We start from the raw sequence: 15,921 nt of genomic DNA on the forward strand, positions 1-15,921 counted from the left end.
ACAAAATGAGTCACTATTGTCTGTCCCATTCCACTCTCTTGGCATTGTCGAAAGCTGTCACGTCGTGTGGCCTGCGGGACTTTTTCAAAGCCGACTGGTTCTTTTGCAAGATGATGAAAGACAAAGGGAACATTTCAAAGATTCTCTTCTTAGGCAATAGTCTCTCCTCTGACATACTTGGACACGGTAGTGACTTGTAGTTGTGGAAAATCACCTAAGACAAGTTAACGACTTGCTATCAAAATAGTAATTTATGCATGGTTATGTCCCAAGTTGGGTGTTATTCAGTTACTTTTATGTTCACATTTTTAAACTATATTCTTATAAAATATCTAGCATGGCTATTTTCAAAATATGGCACTTAGAGGACCCAACAGCCTTAGGACTGTAAAGTCATCTCAGAAACAGAGATAGAGATTTAATCTAAATCATCCTAATCACTCAGATGTCTAATCAGAGATGCTGCCCACTTGTCCTGTTTTTTTTTTTTTTTACATATTTACATATTTTTAAATGTGAATTTGCTGATATATGGAGATATTAGGAAGGAGTTTGCTCGGGAGCTAACTCATAAAGCTTTTAAATGAGACGAGCATTCCATAGCCTGCTTATGTATTTGTGGGGTTCTATATAACCCTCCGAAATGCTTGGAAGGAAAACTCGTTCTGTTTTATTTCACATATAAAATCAAGGAAGCTGCCCCAAGGCACCGTGGGCATGTTTTCTCTTTATACAGTGGCCTCTCAGTGAACCCAGAGGGCTTGACCCTGTGTCAGAAGCATGAAGCAGAGAGGAACATTCAGTGGAAGCAGAAGGCTCCACCCCATTACTGTCCTCAGACTTCAGTGTGAAGAGACACGCAGAGAGGTTTAAAATGGAGGATTGGCTTCAGGAGGCCTGAGGTGAAGCCCAGGATTCTGTATTTTTAACAACCTTCCAAGTGACGCCAATGCTGCCTGTCTGTGGGCCAACCCTGAGCAGCTAGGATCCATTCTCCTTGGTCCGGCTCAGCCTCTACTGAGCTGTGCCACCTTGGGCACATCAGGTAGCTTCTCGGTGCTTCCATTTCCTTTTCTATAAAACCAGATGAGAAACAGAGGCTCTTAGCGAATTCAGGGAGTGCAAGACAATGCAGATGAGTAACTTCAGGTGCAAGCATTATGAAAAACGTTTAAGGAGCTACTCGATTAATGGACTTTAAAATCACAGAAGGACATAAAGATAACTCTTCTCCATACACCAACCACCTGGATGCCATGGCTTCTGCTTCAAACTGCTGTTCCAGGCGCCTGCCCTCTGACCGGGCTACCGCCGATTACCTGGCTTTCTGCACAAAGTTATTTCTGAGCGCCCCAGACTACTCCCTGCACACCAGCACAGTCCTCTGGAAAATTCTTCTTCCAAAGTCCTGAGTTCCATTAAAACAGTTGCAAGTTTTAAAGTTGTTGAATTAAATTGTAGGGAGGAACAGAAGATAATTTTCCACACCTATATAATTTTTAACATATATAATTTTCTCTGCTAAAATGTTCCTATTGCTACCTGCTTGTTTAACATAGGACGGAAGTGAGAGCTGGTCCAAATAAACTCCTCGCCCGCTGTCACAGCAATAATTAAGGGTGGAGACAAGACTGGAAACAGTGTGCTGAATCCCGGTTGAGTCTGATTGCCTCCGCTCCACATTAGGAGACAGTCTCCTGAACTCTTGCTTCTCCTCAAGTTCCTTGAAAGTCACCTGCCAAACCTTCTCGGTTTTGTGGCAGCAGATGGAGGTGGTGCCATTGGACCAGAGCACTACTGAACCACAGGAAGAGGAGATAATCACAGGAGCAAGGAAGCATTCCTCTTATGTGAAGCAGAAGGGACTGGAATAAAGAAACATGTCACTTTAGTAGCAGGTCATCCCCCGTCTGTCCCCTCAGGAGACTCGGGAAAGAATAACCGAAATACTCCCTGGGATTCCAGATGCCCAGAGATGCTGTTATCTATTTTAATCCTCTTTCGACGGAACATCTTTCTCGAAGTATACTGCAACGAAGAGGGCACCCTAGAACTATGATTCGGAACAGCGTGGATGCAGGGTCTGTGATAGCACACGAGATCTAAAGATGCCTGTAAGCAAGAGAGCATGCCAAGAAGCAAGGGCTGGACCTAGATGGAGGTAGCGCACGTGAAAGGAGCCAGCCTGGATGCAGACTGATGAGCTGCGAAAAAGTGGTCATGGGCACCAAGCAAGGAATGAATTATGGAGTTGTGTGGAGAGAAATGCACTCAGGGCAGATTTATTATGCTCCCTTTCCACTCTGCTAGCAGGCTGCACAGAGTCTCAGGGGTACAGATTTACTCGGGATTGAAATTTTACATCCAGGGATGCTATCTCAAATAATCTAATTTGGTGAGATGAGAAAATCACATCTCGTAAAACTATCATCCCTTTTCAAAAGCCCATATAAAAGTTCACGGGCTGTTGAGGTACCTAGCCATAGCATGAGCTTCTGTTGTAGGCGACAGGGAGACAACAGACTTAAAGATGAACTTATTTTCATAAGCAGTGTTACTACTAGGTATGTGCGGTTTGCTCTTTACAACCTGAAATTCATACATTTTTATAAGGTGTCTATTTACTGTCAGGCTCAGGAGCTGCTGTGTCACTGTTGCTCAGTCAAAGCTTTTTCAAATAAAAGAATCTTGGCTGGATGTGATACGTTATATGATATTAAGATAGACGGCCCCACACCCACTTCCTGCGTCTCCTCAGTAACGTTCCTGTCTTCTATGCAAATGTTAACATAAATATATTCACTGTGAGGTGGCTTGCTCCTTTAGCCATTGTACATGCGAGAGCAGAATGTCTCGGCAGGAAGGGACCTTGACTCTCCTCTACTAATTCTCAATGGAGGAGAAACGATGTGCGCGAGCACAATATAATCATGCCAAGAAAACTTCTTCAGGACTTGTGTGTGGGTGTCTTTCAGAGCCTGGAGAAAAAAGGAAAGAAAGAGATATGGGGAACTATTTCCAAATAACCATTATCATTTTCCAAGTGTTCATTATGTTTCTGGGGCAGGGTTAGCACTTCATATCTGTTATCTCACTGAGTCCGTGCAGCTCTTGAAGTATGGAATATTCTGGCCATTTTAGAGGAGAGGCACCTTTAGTCTTGAGAGGTTTATAATTTTCCCAAGGCCAGATAGCCTGAACTCGATCCAGGTGTGTCAGATCACAAAGAACACTGTTTTATCCCAATGTCACCTCCTGACACTGCTTCTCCTCATTGTTCTGGATTCTTGGTTACCCAGGAGAATACTTGGCAGAGGCAAAGGACCTCAGGAAACCTTAGAAGGGAAAAGAGATTAGGAATTACAGTATTTCAGAATGAGCCCCTGTAAATTATCTGGACAGACTCCTCCTTTTACTGAAAAGAAACAATGAGGTGCTCACAGACTAGTTTGGGGTCACAAAGCTAGTTAACAGCAGGAGCAGGATTTCCTCCTCATCCTACCAGTAGTGCTGCCAAAGGCAACATATCTGGCTGGGTGGGTGAAGGGGTTGCACAAGAGGTAGTTTTCCCTTCTCTAATTTTGGGGATTTTTTTCACCTCACTGACTTCACTATTTCCCCTGAAATAGAATGAATGGAATAGGTAATTAAGATGTCATTAGGAATGGAAAGGCAGGGTTGGGAGGAGAAAGAATATTCTGGCATATTTCCTGACCTTGAGGATCAAAGTCATCCTAGCTATTTCTTTAGGGGAAGGGGTATGACGGGAGGAGAGGAGAAATCAAATATTCAGTTAACAAACATCAGCTCTTACCATTTGCCAGATACCTGGATAGACACTAACTGGATGAATCAGTCAAAGGGGATTGCTCTCAAAGAGCTTACAGTCTAGTGAGAAAAATCAACACAATCAAAACAAACCTGACCATCAGCATCTAATATTGCAGGCACCACAGAGGAAACAGAAGTGATATGAAAAGGTTATCAAGGAGTTTAGCACAGGTAGGATGAGAATGCAGGGCAGCTTTTGTGAAGTCATGGAGGATGCAGGAAAACAACTGCAGAACTCTGGCCAAGAGAGGACACGCTGGGATTGCTGCCTTTCGTCTGTTAAATGAGATGACGTTCTGGCACATAATAGATGCTCAAGGGTAATGAGCTTAAAAAGCCGGGGGGAAGGTGAGGTAATTATCCTCCCACCTTTTAAGGAGTCTAAAAACACTTACCTCTTCACAGACCTTTTTTCTTATATGTCCCCCTCCCCTGCCTATGGTCCCTCCTCAAATTACTTTACCAATAATGCCAAAAAGCGGACAGATTACAGGTTGTCAGGTTGCACGTCCACTCAACCCTGGAATTCCTCAAACGTTGTTTCTGGTGGCCGACCCTCCCGCATGTCACATACTTTGCTCTGGAGCAAGTGTGACGTCAAGGCCACTGCTGAACAGTATGAATCATTAGAAAGTTCTCTCTCATATTGAATTGAAATCTGCCTCCCTACAGTCCCACCCACTGGATCTAGTTGTGCCTGTTGGAACTTCAGAAAAATGAACCTTCTTCTTCGTCTACATGTCACCCCTTTGAGTGTTCGTGGGCAGCTTCCATGTCGGTTCAGAGCCCTCTTATCTTGCACCAGATGGTAAAGCATGTGCCTTGTCCTGTGGCTAAAGGAGGTTAAGCAATGGCAGCATGGCGGTGGGGGACTCACAAAGTTCTGCTCCGTGTCTTTCCTCATACTAGGCTGCTTCCAGTGGCTTCTACCAGTGCTGAAATCATGTTCTTAGTGCACACTGTCCTATGGTCATCACGAGGCTTCACAGAAACAAAGAGGTGGGCTAGTCCGAGAGGCCTTTGGAGTAGTACAATCTTCTCAACTAAGCACAGGTCCCAGAGACTTAAAAATCCATCCCATGGAGGGCCTTTCCAACAAGCATCATTATTAGCCCTGTGGAACAGGTTTAAATGCTTTTCCTAATGTTAGAAAAATAAACTTGCCAGGCCACCAGTAATTATTTCTTGAAAAGATCCATAAAGTCTGACACTGCTATTCCCTCTATGCATAATTCCCTCTCACATTTAATTTGATTGGTGGTATCATTTTCCAGGTATCATTTGCCAGTCCCCCAACTCCACCGACCCCTGCTCTCTTTGGTCACCGGGGAGCCTTCCTTATTGTTGAAGAAAGAGGTTGACGTCTAGGAGGACTGTGTCAGACTAAACACAGGGTTCTGTCAAAACACGAACTTGCAACGAGGAGATGCAAACTATTGACTTTGATGCCACCTTACCCTCAATCCATCTCTGAAATTTTAGAGATAAGGAGTTATTTAACAAGATAGAACACTATTGCTCAGATTTTAAAATAATCAATGACAAAGTTGTTCATAATATAATACTTCATCATTTTTAATGTCACTTTTGTTTGTTAGTTTATATAGGAATACGCAAACATTCTCTAATTTACACTTTTACATGGGTCTGTTGAAGTACATGCCCTGGAGACAGAACTGTTACACAGACACAGTAATTTTCTTGCTATAATTCTTGATAATTCAGAAATAGGATTTCAAGAATTCAAATATTTCTAAAGTCTGGGTTGCCTTTCCCCCATGCCAGCCAAGAGTACATTATACTGTTCCTTTTTCCAAAGCACTTTAAGAGGAAGACAACAGATCTGAGAACCTGTGAAATTCTCGACAAATTTAAACCCTGCTTATGTAAGCTATACACAGGGAGGCAAGAAAGCCTTCAAGGATTTAAAAAGGCATAAGGGGTCTCTCTGCCAGGACGGCAGCAGTTTGAATGTGTGCCATCACATCTGTACGTTTGGCATAGTCATCTGGGTCTCTACTTGGCAGCTGTGGAAAAGAGAAGACAGGAAGAGCCCAGAGAGAAAGGAGCCTGTGTTTCCCATCATAAAACCACAAGGACAAGAGAAATGGCTGTTCGCAGGCTGCAGAGAAGGGAGAAGCCTGGAGACGCGAGAGGGAAAAGACACTGCTGACATTCAGGAGTCATGGTGGTCCCTGTCCTGGCCTTATGGTCACTGTAGTCGGTGTGGTCACCACAAGCACTGGAGTTGTGTGAAGCTCTGAGCCATGCGGGCAAAGCTAGCTCCACAGAGCACTGGAGAGAGAACTTCATCAAGGCACAGTCATCATTCGGGGAGCCAGGGAAAATCCTGGCTCTAAGACCTCACATCCCACACTTCTTTTTTTTTTTTTTTTTTTTTTATTTATTTGTTTGTTTGTTTGTTTTTGGTAGAGTTAGGTTTGGGCCCTGGAATCTGAATATCCCAAGTGAGCTCACGGGGACACTGAGGCAGGTGGCCAGTGGTCCCCATTGCTATGGAGAACCACGGTGTACTAAAACCTGTGGCTGAAGGCCACTGGGTAGTCAATGAGAGAACACAGCCGTGTTTTCTAGAATTTGCACATGACAGGTTCCACATGGGTGACTCAGAGCCACTTAAGGAAGGGGTGCCTGTGGTTAGTGCATCGTAGAGGAACTGAGCTTGGCCTCTTCAACCGGACTTTTACTAAGAAGCACAGTAACACTGATATGCATCCCGAGTTGAGAACAAATGCTAATCTAGGGAACTAGACTCAGTTTGGTCTGTGAATCAACTGGGATACTTACAAAATATTTTGATAAAATATTTAGATTACTGGGTCCTGCCTCAAGACCTGGTGAGTCAGAAAACTTCAAGGGTGAATTACAGAAATCTGCATTTTTTGCAAGCCCTCCAGGGATTCCTTTACATGCTAAAGTCCAGGAATCACTGTACCAGAGGCATTTTTAGGCTCCGCCTAGGACCACAAGCATGAGACACAAGGAGACGGTTATGCGAAAGAATAAGACTAATATTTTACCTTCCACATTCTCAGTCTTGATGATTTTATTCCTGTGGAAATGAGACTGACAATTAAGAACCATACATGCAGTAAGTAGGTATATGTATGGATTTCAACTCTTTGGTAATCTTGCATTTAGTTTACCAATTATGGTTTCTTTGTTTTTTTGTGGGGTTTTTTTGTTTGTTTGTTCGTTTGTGGGGTTTTTTTTTTTTTTTGCTAATTATTTTGTTGTCTAAATTCCAACTTTGAAAATCCAATGCATGTGTTAAAATAAATGCCTGTGAACCCAGGAGGATTCAGGTAACTATTCAACTGCAATTCAAATGCCCAAGAAGAGACTGTCCTTGAATGAGTCCACTCAGTCACAGACTCTGGTACCATGAGCTGGCTCCTATATCTAGATCATTCTGATTTGGGTCACTTCCAAACATTCCAGGTTTATACATGAGTACCAAGTTCATGAAGCACATTCATGCAGATGCTACATCTTAAACCACTTGGTCTTTTCAAAAATCCTACAGCCTGTATTATGTATTTTGTTATTAAAAATCTGTCTGTACTTCACATGGCTACAAATTGTCTAGAGTCCTTGTAGGGCTTACAATTCCACACCTCTATTCTCTCTTTCATTTCACTGTTCTCCTAAAGTAAACAAGGAAATATAGAGGAGAAAATAATATATATTTGGAAAATACAAAGTAAGTTTCAAACTCAAGGTGCAAAACTTAAGAGTTGCACAAGTTCTCTTGGCAATGAAATCAATGTATCCGTGACATATTTGGTATTAATTATTTAATTGTATCATGTATAATAATGGCTACTTTATGAGTACTGGACTTCGATAAGTGCTAAGAACTTTGTTAAGTATGTTATATGTACTTGTTTTTTCAGACAACAATCGCATGAAAATTTCTCTCATTGTCTCTTAGACTTGGGAAACTAAGGCACAAAGAGGTTGAGTAACTTGGTCAAAGTCACACAGCTAATAAGTGGAAGAGCTGAAATCTGCATCCACAAAGTTTGACTCCAGAGCCTGAATTCAACCGTTAGGCTATACTTCTTTCCATCTCCAACAGTGTAACATATGCAGGTAATCAGATATGTGAGATGCAGATAATGATTAAATATAATCATCAGCATTTCCAGGTATTATGTAAGACTGTGTACAATGACCAATTCATTAAAATAAAAACATATATATAATCAAAATGCCTGTATTTATATAGATGTGTATTTTTTATACACAAACAGTGGCATTTTGTGCTTCGTATTCTTACTTTGAGCATTATATTTTAGGTAAAACTAAGGTAACACCTCTCTTTCTAATTCTGTGAGGTACAGTTTTCCCACCTCTAACATATCAATTCTAAGGACATCACAGGGTCTAAGTAATTGCTACGTAAAGTTTTAATTTCAGTCTTTGTACCAACAGAACTTTTCTATCCTTATTTGTAATGTCTAATTTCCCTAGGCTCAAATGTTAAATAGTCTAGATTCTCTGGTCTCATTTCTTCAGTTTATCAATGAGGATTTCGCACAAAGAGCGCTTTTTGCCCTAAAGACTGAATAGTCATTTTTATATCCTTAACTCATACTTCACAGAAATAGCAATCTATTAAGCCTGAGATTAATCAGAATCTGAACCCTGGTTTGCAACCAGTATAGACCAAGAATCCAGGCCTCTAGACTCTGGAAACCTTACATAATGGACTAACCATCAGACTGATCACTTTAACCAATACACATTAAAAATCACGGCTCTCTGTAGAATTTGACACAATTTTAACACAAGTATATTAAAGCAAAGATTGAAAAAAGAATTAGCTAAACATCTCTCACAATGGACCTTTTCTTAGTTGTAACTCAAAGGTTCTTTTTAAAATGTCACAGTATCTTTTTAATTGTGTTATTTAAAAAGTACATGTCACAATATGGAAAACAAACCTTAGAAAAGTTTAATCATTTTAACTGAAAAATACTTTTCCTGATCAATACTTTTCCTAATTTTTGAAAAAGTAAATAATGCAGAAATGAAACAGTTTATTCTAACAGAAAAAGGTGAGAAGTCCCCATGGGTCTTTCTTTTACACCCAAAGGCCATCACCATAACAACCCCTGAGACACCTAGGCCAGGTCCACTGGAATTACTGAGCACCCTTTTACCTGTTTTCAGATGTATAGAGAAAAAAAAAAAAAGGGATGTGGGTCCTCAGTTAACATGGGTTATATCCATTTACCCAATCTTTGCTTTTGCTGATATGATGCTAGCTTTATTACATAATGGCTATTCTAGAATCTCAGCCAAAAAAGAGAAGAAAAAGTTGATTTAGCTTTAGCCTGAATAGGACAGGATATCTCTCTGTGTGTGCTTTTTAATTTTTAAGTTCCATTTCCCGTTATAAACTCAGAAATATAAATGCCTAACACATTTATATTTATTTCCAAAATAAAATGCTCTCTTAGACCCATGAATTTCCACCCTTTCTATTTGTTAATGATAGAACTGTCTTTATTAAAGAGCAAAGTCATTTTTCATGACGTAGGTATGAAAGCCTGGTCATCTTTTTGTATCAGTTTATATGTGTTTTAATGTATCTCTGGTATTTATGAGATCATAGAGTTGATGTGGCACCAAATGGATCAAAAATGAAAGGGTGATTGGTTTTTATTAATATATATGCCCTCTTCTGTACTTTTTCACTGACTTCTGAAAAATATGCTCATAAATTTCTTCTCAAAGTGATTATACTATGCAGAATATCTTGAAACTGAACAGGGGGTGAGGAGAGCAGTAGGTCTAAGGTGAAATGATCCTTAAGTAATTTAGTGATTTAAATTGTGATGGTACGAATATCAGGATAAACAACCACTACTGTTCCTTCAACAACCACACTATGCACGATATTCCAAGGATGGCTCCCATGTAGCCTCACAATAACCAAGTCAACCCATTTCACATTCAAAGAAACTGAGGCCCCAAGAAGTGAGGTAACCTCCCGAAGCTCTCAAAGTTGGTGAGTAGCAAAGTCAGGGTTTGACTCAGCATAGTGCTATGCTCTTAACCATCCTTCTACACTGCAGACCAGAGACTGCAGTTCTCCACCCATGCTGGAAATCAGAACCGCTTGGGGAGATTGCAAAAATGCGGATAAATTAAATCATTCCCCTGAAATGAGCTAAAAAATCACTATTTTTTGTAAGCTCCTGAATTGATTTCAGTGTGAATCCAGGGTTGAAAACAACCGGATTTGCAAATGCCAAGGTATAGTTGTTGGGTTTTTTCCTTAAGAAACATGAGTCTCTGAGCAGTGCAAGAACAAAAGTTCAAATTATCTAGAACAGAAACATTTGCTGAGGACAAACGCCAGCACCACAATCATCACATGACCCTTGTTTCCTCCCCCAACCTGCTCCTCCTGCCCCCTGTGAAGCCCTCACGTGGAGTCCTAGTGCTGAAGGAGACCCCGGGAGCTGTGTAATCCACAACTTCCATCTGCAAGTGAAGAGACCAGAAAGAAACAATTTTGCCCAATATCTCGTGCTCATAGTAAAGGCAGAATAAGAACTGGAGTCTCCTGCCCCCTATTTCGGTGCTCCTTTCACAGAAAAATTTTGGAAGCAATAGGAAAACAGTTGGGGCAGGGAGTCAGCCAAGGCATCTGAAGAGAATTTTAAGAACCAGAGAGAGCACAGGAAAGAAAAAGAATCATAGCAGAGTGAACAAGGAGAACCACCACAATCTGAATATAATGGGAAAATGAGAAGCAATATACAACAAAGAAATAAAACTGGCCAGAGAAAAAGACAAGACGGAGAACTAGCCATTGCAACACTGTATCAGCAAAGTAAGGAAAACTTTCAAGGTCACCACCATATCTTCCATTCAGGCATGTCGAGGCCTTAAATACTTTCAGAATAGAAAGTAATATGGAAGCAACACTAGCTGGAGGAAGATCACCAGACAGAGAGGCAGGGGCTGCCAGAAACTCCCCAAACTGTGAAATATCATCTACCTTCTTGCTCAAGTTCAAAGATCAGCTATTTCAACAACAGCTGGGAACACCTTAGCAAAGCAGTACCTCTGGCCCCATCCCAGACCTGCTAAACCAGACTCTGCACTTTAATAAAATCTCCTCAAGATTTAGATACATATTCAAATTCGAGAAGCACTGGCTCTACTGTAAGAGCCAGGCTGAGTCGTGAAAACAAGTAGCTATCACAGGCAGAAGTGGAGACTAGAGAACTAGGCAGAATTCAGTCTAATTAAATTACTTGTTGATGTCCCACGATCTGCCAGGCCCTCAGCCGGGAATTTCAGGAAATGAAGGCCTGAGGATAGGCATGGTTAGCCCGGTGCCCTTAGGGGAGAATGCAGAAAGCACGTATATATAAGAAGGACAATGACCTGTGCTCCAAGAAGAGGCCAAGCGAAGTGTTCCAGGGTTTGGAGGAGCAGAAGCTGGAGTTCAGAGACTCATGGAGCAGCTGCGCTGACTCTCTGGCAGGTAGGAATGGTTATGGGGAAGTGGGAGGGCCTATTCTAGGCAGAGGGAACAGCATAGGCAAAGGTGCAGAACTCAGAAGCCTGCTGCTGTGTGTTGAGGGAACACTGCCTTCTGCCTAGAGCCGTGCTTTCATATTGTTTCAAGGAGACTCAGGACTCTGTGATGATACCTCAGAGACTACGAAGGGTGGGGATGGGAGGTCAGTGGGGTTGCTGGGGCCCATAGGATTACATTTTAACAGTGGATTCCACCATTGACAAATAAAATGTGCAGCATAGCATTGAGCTAATACACAACACACTTCTGAAAGTATCACCTACAGCCGTGCCTGGCATGCAGCAGGCACTCAAATATTCATAGAATAAATGAGTGAATGAACGAATGAGTGCATGAATCTATGAGGTCAAAGTAAAAAGGTAGAGCCACTTTTGACCTGGACTGCAAAGGGTCTTAAAATGTCAGAGATGAGGTTTCTATGTTATTTGGTAGGGCACTGGAGAAAAGTTTGTTAGACAGTGACTGAGCTTGGCTCCGCTTTAAGAAGCTTATTCTGCAAACCAACTGTAAAATGGATTGGAAGTGAGAGAGACTGGATCTGGGAAACTAGTCAGGACGACATCACAGTAGTCTCTAGAAAGAGTTAAGAGTCTGAAGAAAGACCCTCCCTGTGGGAATAAGAAGGTGGAGAAGCCGGGATCATAAGACGTCAGGTAGAGATGGAGTCCATGGGATTTATCTGTGAATTATATTTGGAAAGCAATGATTTTGGAAGGTCCTGGGTGACTGAGAGAAATACAGAAATTGACAGAGCCACCCCTTTTCATGTAAGAAGAAAATGTCGATTAGAGTTGAAACCTGTTTAAGGCACTTGAAAGGAATATAGAGGCATCTAGCAGATGATTCAAACTGTCAGTATAAAATTTAGGAGGGAGGGGCGCCTGGGTGGCACAGCGGTTAAGCATCTGCCTTCGGCTCAGGGCGTGATCCCGGCGTTATGGGATCGAGCCCCACAGCAGGCTCCTCCACTAGGAGCCTACTTCTTCCTCTCCCACTCCCCCTGCTTGTGTTCCCTCTCTCGCTGGCTATCTCTATCTCTGTCAAATAAATAAATAAAATCTTTAAAAAGAAAAACATTTAGGAGGGAAAGCAGAGATAGGAATACCACTTTGGGAAAATAATCTAGCACTAATAAAAGGACATCACTCAATAAAAAGTAATATGCAAAAAGGAGATCATCTATAAAGCAAAGAGGATCAAGAGAAAACTGCAGAAAAAAATGAAAAAGCAAAGGTAGGATGAAAAGGCGATATTGAGACACACAGGAACAGAGACGGGACTGGAAGAGATGGCAAAATAGAGATGGTGAAATGGTGTGTGGGGGGGATTACAATAAAAACACAGAAGTAAAAAGCAGTGGGAAACTGGGACAAACACGCTCATTGTTCTTTAGATCTTGGAAGACACGGGATCTTATAGGAACAGCAGAAAGCCAATTTTGCTCTTTACTTCTGTGAGCAAAGATTTTCATAAATGAAGCAATTACTCCCGTGAGAAGTAAACTAATTGTTCATAAATTGTTGCTATTAAAAATCACGCAATGATATCCTCAAACTCGGCTGGAAGAAAAAAAATCTAAAGTGAGAAGAGGCAGTTGAGGGATTTAAAATTCTTCTCTCTTCCATGGTGGGAGCTCCACACAGCATTATTGTACGTAGACAGTTTACCTTTTGGAGGTGTGTTTGTTTGCATTTTTTTTTTCTCTCACTCAGCCAGGTCATTAACCTGAGAAAAAGAGTGCTGAGAACACCTGATACGCCTTTATAAATCCTCATACAACAGTTAACACTTGGTAAAGCTACCCTCTAACTGCTGACAGGTCTCTCTAATTGGCCATGTTTGGGTGACAAGTACTAATGACAGTTCCTTCTCTGGTTTGATGGCAGAGGAGACACCTCCCTTGGTTTCCTTTCTGCCTCAGTTCAAGAAGGACACATTAAGTTCACTGTTCTCTTTTGCTCTGTGAATCTATATATTTGGTGAAATGCTATAAAATATCAACATTCTTTTCTTTAATATAGATGCTGCTTAGTGGTTAAACGCCTATAAAGACATCATTACTTATGTAATGTAAAATAATATAATGCAAATGAAGTACATAAGGAATTATGCTGCAAAACATTCCAGGGAGGGCAGTAAGTTTTCCTTTGTTAGGAGAATTCACCTTCTCAAAAGCATTTTACTACAAATGCATCCAAGAGAGGTCAAGGAGATCTACAAGAATAGCTATTTGATTTGTGGTTTTCATTCCAAGCTTCCTCAAATCACTTTTGGAAATGAGTAGCAGTGTGAATTATAAATCCACAAATATTTGATTTATGGGGATAGAGAGAATCTGAAATACAACCAACACTTTTGAGTAAATAAACATTTTTTTTCCACCTTAAAAGCCTCAAGTAACAAGAGAACTTCCAATGCAGCATTTGCATTCTAAGGGCATTTATCTATTACAGGGAAGGGGCAGCACATACTCAATGCACAGATGGCATCAAAATAAGATGAAAGGACTATGAAAACTGGTGAAATAGGGTCCTGAAATATTTAAGGGAGCTCTTTCAAGCCAAAACCTTGAACTTTATCTGAGATGTAGCTTATTGACTTTATGAAAAGCCTTCTTTTTAATTTGATAAATGCATTTTCTACTGCTTCATGCATTGCTCTGAGGCTGCCAGTCTCCAAGCTTGAGGCTGGACCCTATATAACACAAATGTTTTATTTCTTCTATTTGCATCGTTTGCTACATCTTAACAAAGTTTGCATTCACCTTGGTGTGATGCTCCTGAGCAAAGCAAAACCAAAAAGAAATGCGAACCACATCTCTGTATGAGAATAAAGAAAATGAAGATGACGTTTCCTAATCCAAGAACTCCTGAGAGCATTCCAAAACTGTGTTTATTTTGTAGTCATGGGGGCCGAGGGCTTGATGGCAATTTATTTTCCTTGAAGGACTACAACACTCCCCCATCCAGGTTCACCATAAAAACTGTTTGTCCTCCAGAGCCTGGGGAAACATTTGGGGAAGCATCGTCCTGCCAGCTCTCCCTTCTTCCCCCATGGGCCCCCGCAAATAACAGTGGCGAAGCAGATGGTCCTCCCCCTCCCCTTCTTGTCCCTTCCGCAGTCCCACAGTGTCCTCCCATCTTGCACTGACACCTTCACCCAGCGCCCCCGCCCCCACCCCAGGCCCCCAGCAAGTGCAAACTTTGGGGACCTTCTTTCTGCCTCACCGCCCCCGTTTCACCTTCTTTCAGCTGCAGAACTCTCTCAGAACCCCAAGTTTCGACTTCTGTCTTCCTCCCACATCTCCCCAAACTACCCATTTCTCTGTAATGAAGAGAGAGACACCCAGCCCCAAACTTCCCAGCCCAGGTGACGGAGGCACTGCGGCTAACCACAGAGGGGCACTCTCCCTGTCCTCTTCCCTTCTCCAACCTCCCCTCCGTCCTTGGGAATCGGAGCCCGGGAGCCCACACTGGGGACTCCTTCACTCCTTTGGCTTCCGCGACCTACTCCTAACTCCAGGGGCTCACAGGAGCCTCACGCCACAGTCCGGGCAAGCGGCGGCTAGGCGTCCTCCTCTACAAGTGGGACCGCCGGACAAAGTGCAAACTCCAGTGGGAGGGGGCTCCCGGCCATTCCCTCGGGTGGCGCGCCCCGGGGTCGGCTCGCCGAGAGGAGACGGGCGGGCTGGGGCGGGAAGGCGGCGCGGGTCCCGGGGGCGCCGGGCTGGGCTGGGCGCCCGGAGCTTACCTCGGCGCGCGGGCCGCTGGCGCGTGGGGGCAGTGGCTCCTCCAGCCGGGAAGCTGTTGCTCGCGCTCCGGCGGCTGCGGCGGTCCCGCCGGGGCTGCGCTGGGGCTCCGCGCAGACGCTCTCCCGCTATCTGCTGCAGCCGGGGCGGTGGCGGCGGCGGCGGCGCCGGCGGCAGCTCGGCCCGGCGCGGCCCCGGAACTGTCCAACTCTGGCGGGCGCGGGGCTGAAGCTCCCGGCGGCGGCCCCAGCGCTGAGCGCCTGCGCACCCTGCCTCGCCCAGGTGAGGGGCGTGTGCCTGGAGCCCGCGGGGCGCGCCCGGCCCGGGGCTGCGCTCGGGCCCGGCCCTCTGGCCCCGCTCACGACCCCGGGGTTTGGACCCGCCGACGCCACTGCCGCGCGCCGAAGCTGGTGACGGTTTACCAGGCAGGGACTGGCGAGGCACACACACTAGGGCGAATGAGGCGGGACCGTTCGGGGGCCCGTTGCCACTGCAGAGTCTCCCGCAGCATCGCCGCCTATAAATCCCGCCTTTCCAGGCGTGCGCGCACTGCGAGGGTGAGGAGGCTCCGTCCGGACCCGGGCTCCGCGAGGTGCTCGGCCTCGGGGCTCAAGCCCCAGCAAGAATTCTTGGCAACGGCCGAAGTCCCAAAACCGGGATGCCAAGCGGCGCAGTGGGGCGGATCTGTCAAATATTAGTCAAGCCAGAGTGAAACTCTCTTCTTGGAGATCGTCAAACCAACTATTTGTTTTTC

At 43.8% G+C, this 15,921-nt stretch overlaps 1 protein-coding gene across 1 annotated transcript in view; it reads right to left on the reverse strand.

Annotated features, from left to right (window-relative positions):
* Positions 1–12,403, reverse strand: part of ZNF385B (zinc finger protein 385B) — a 376,330-nt gene extending 363,927 nt beyond the window's left edge. Inside the window, exon 1 of the mRNA XM_026492409.4 lies at positions 11,263–12,403. The gene's annotated coding sequence lies outside the window, so the exon portion shown is untranslated. The remainder of the gene's footprint in view (positions 1–11,262) is intronic.
* Positions 12,404–15,921: the final 3,518 nt, after the last annotated feature.

The sequence above is a fragment of the Ursus arctos genome, unplaced genomic scaffold (genome assembly GCF_023065955.2).
Source record: "Ursus arctos isolate Adak ecotype North America unplaced genomic scaffold, UrsArc2.0 scaffold_1, whole genome shotgun sequence".
NCBI classification, from domain to species: Eukaryota; Metazoa; Chordata; class Mammalia; order Carnivora; family Ursidae; genus Ursus; species Ursus arctos.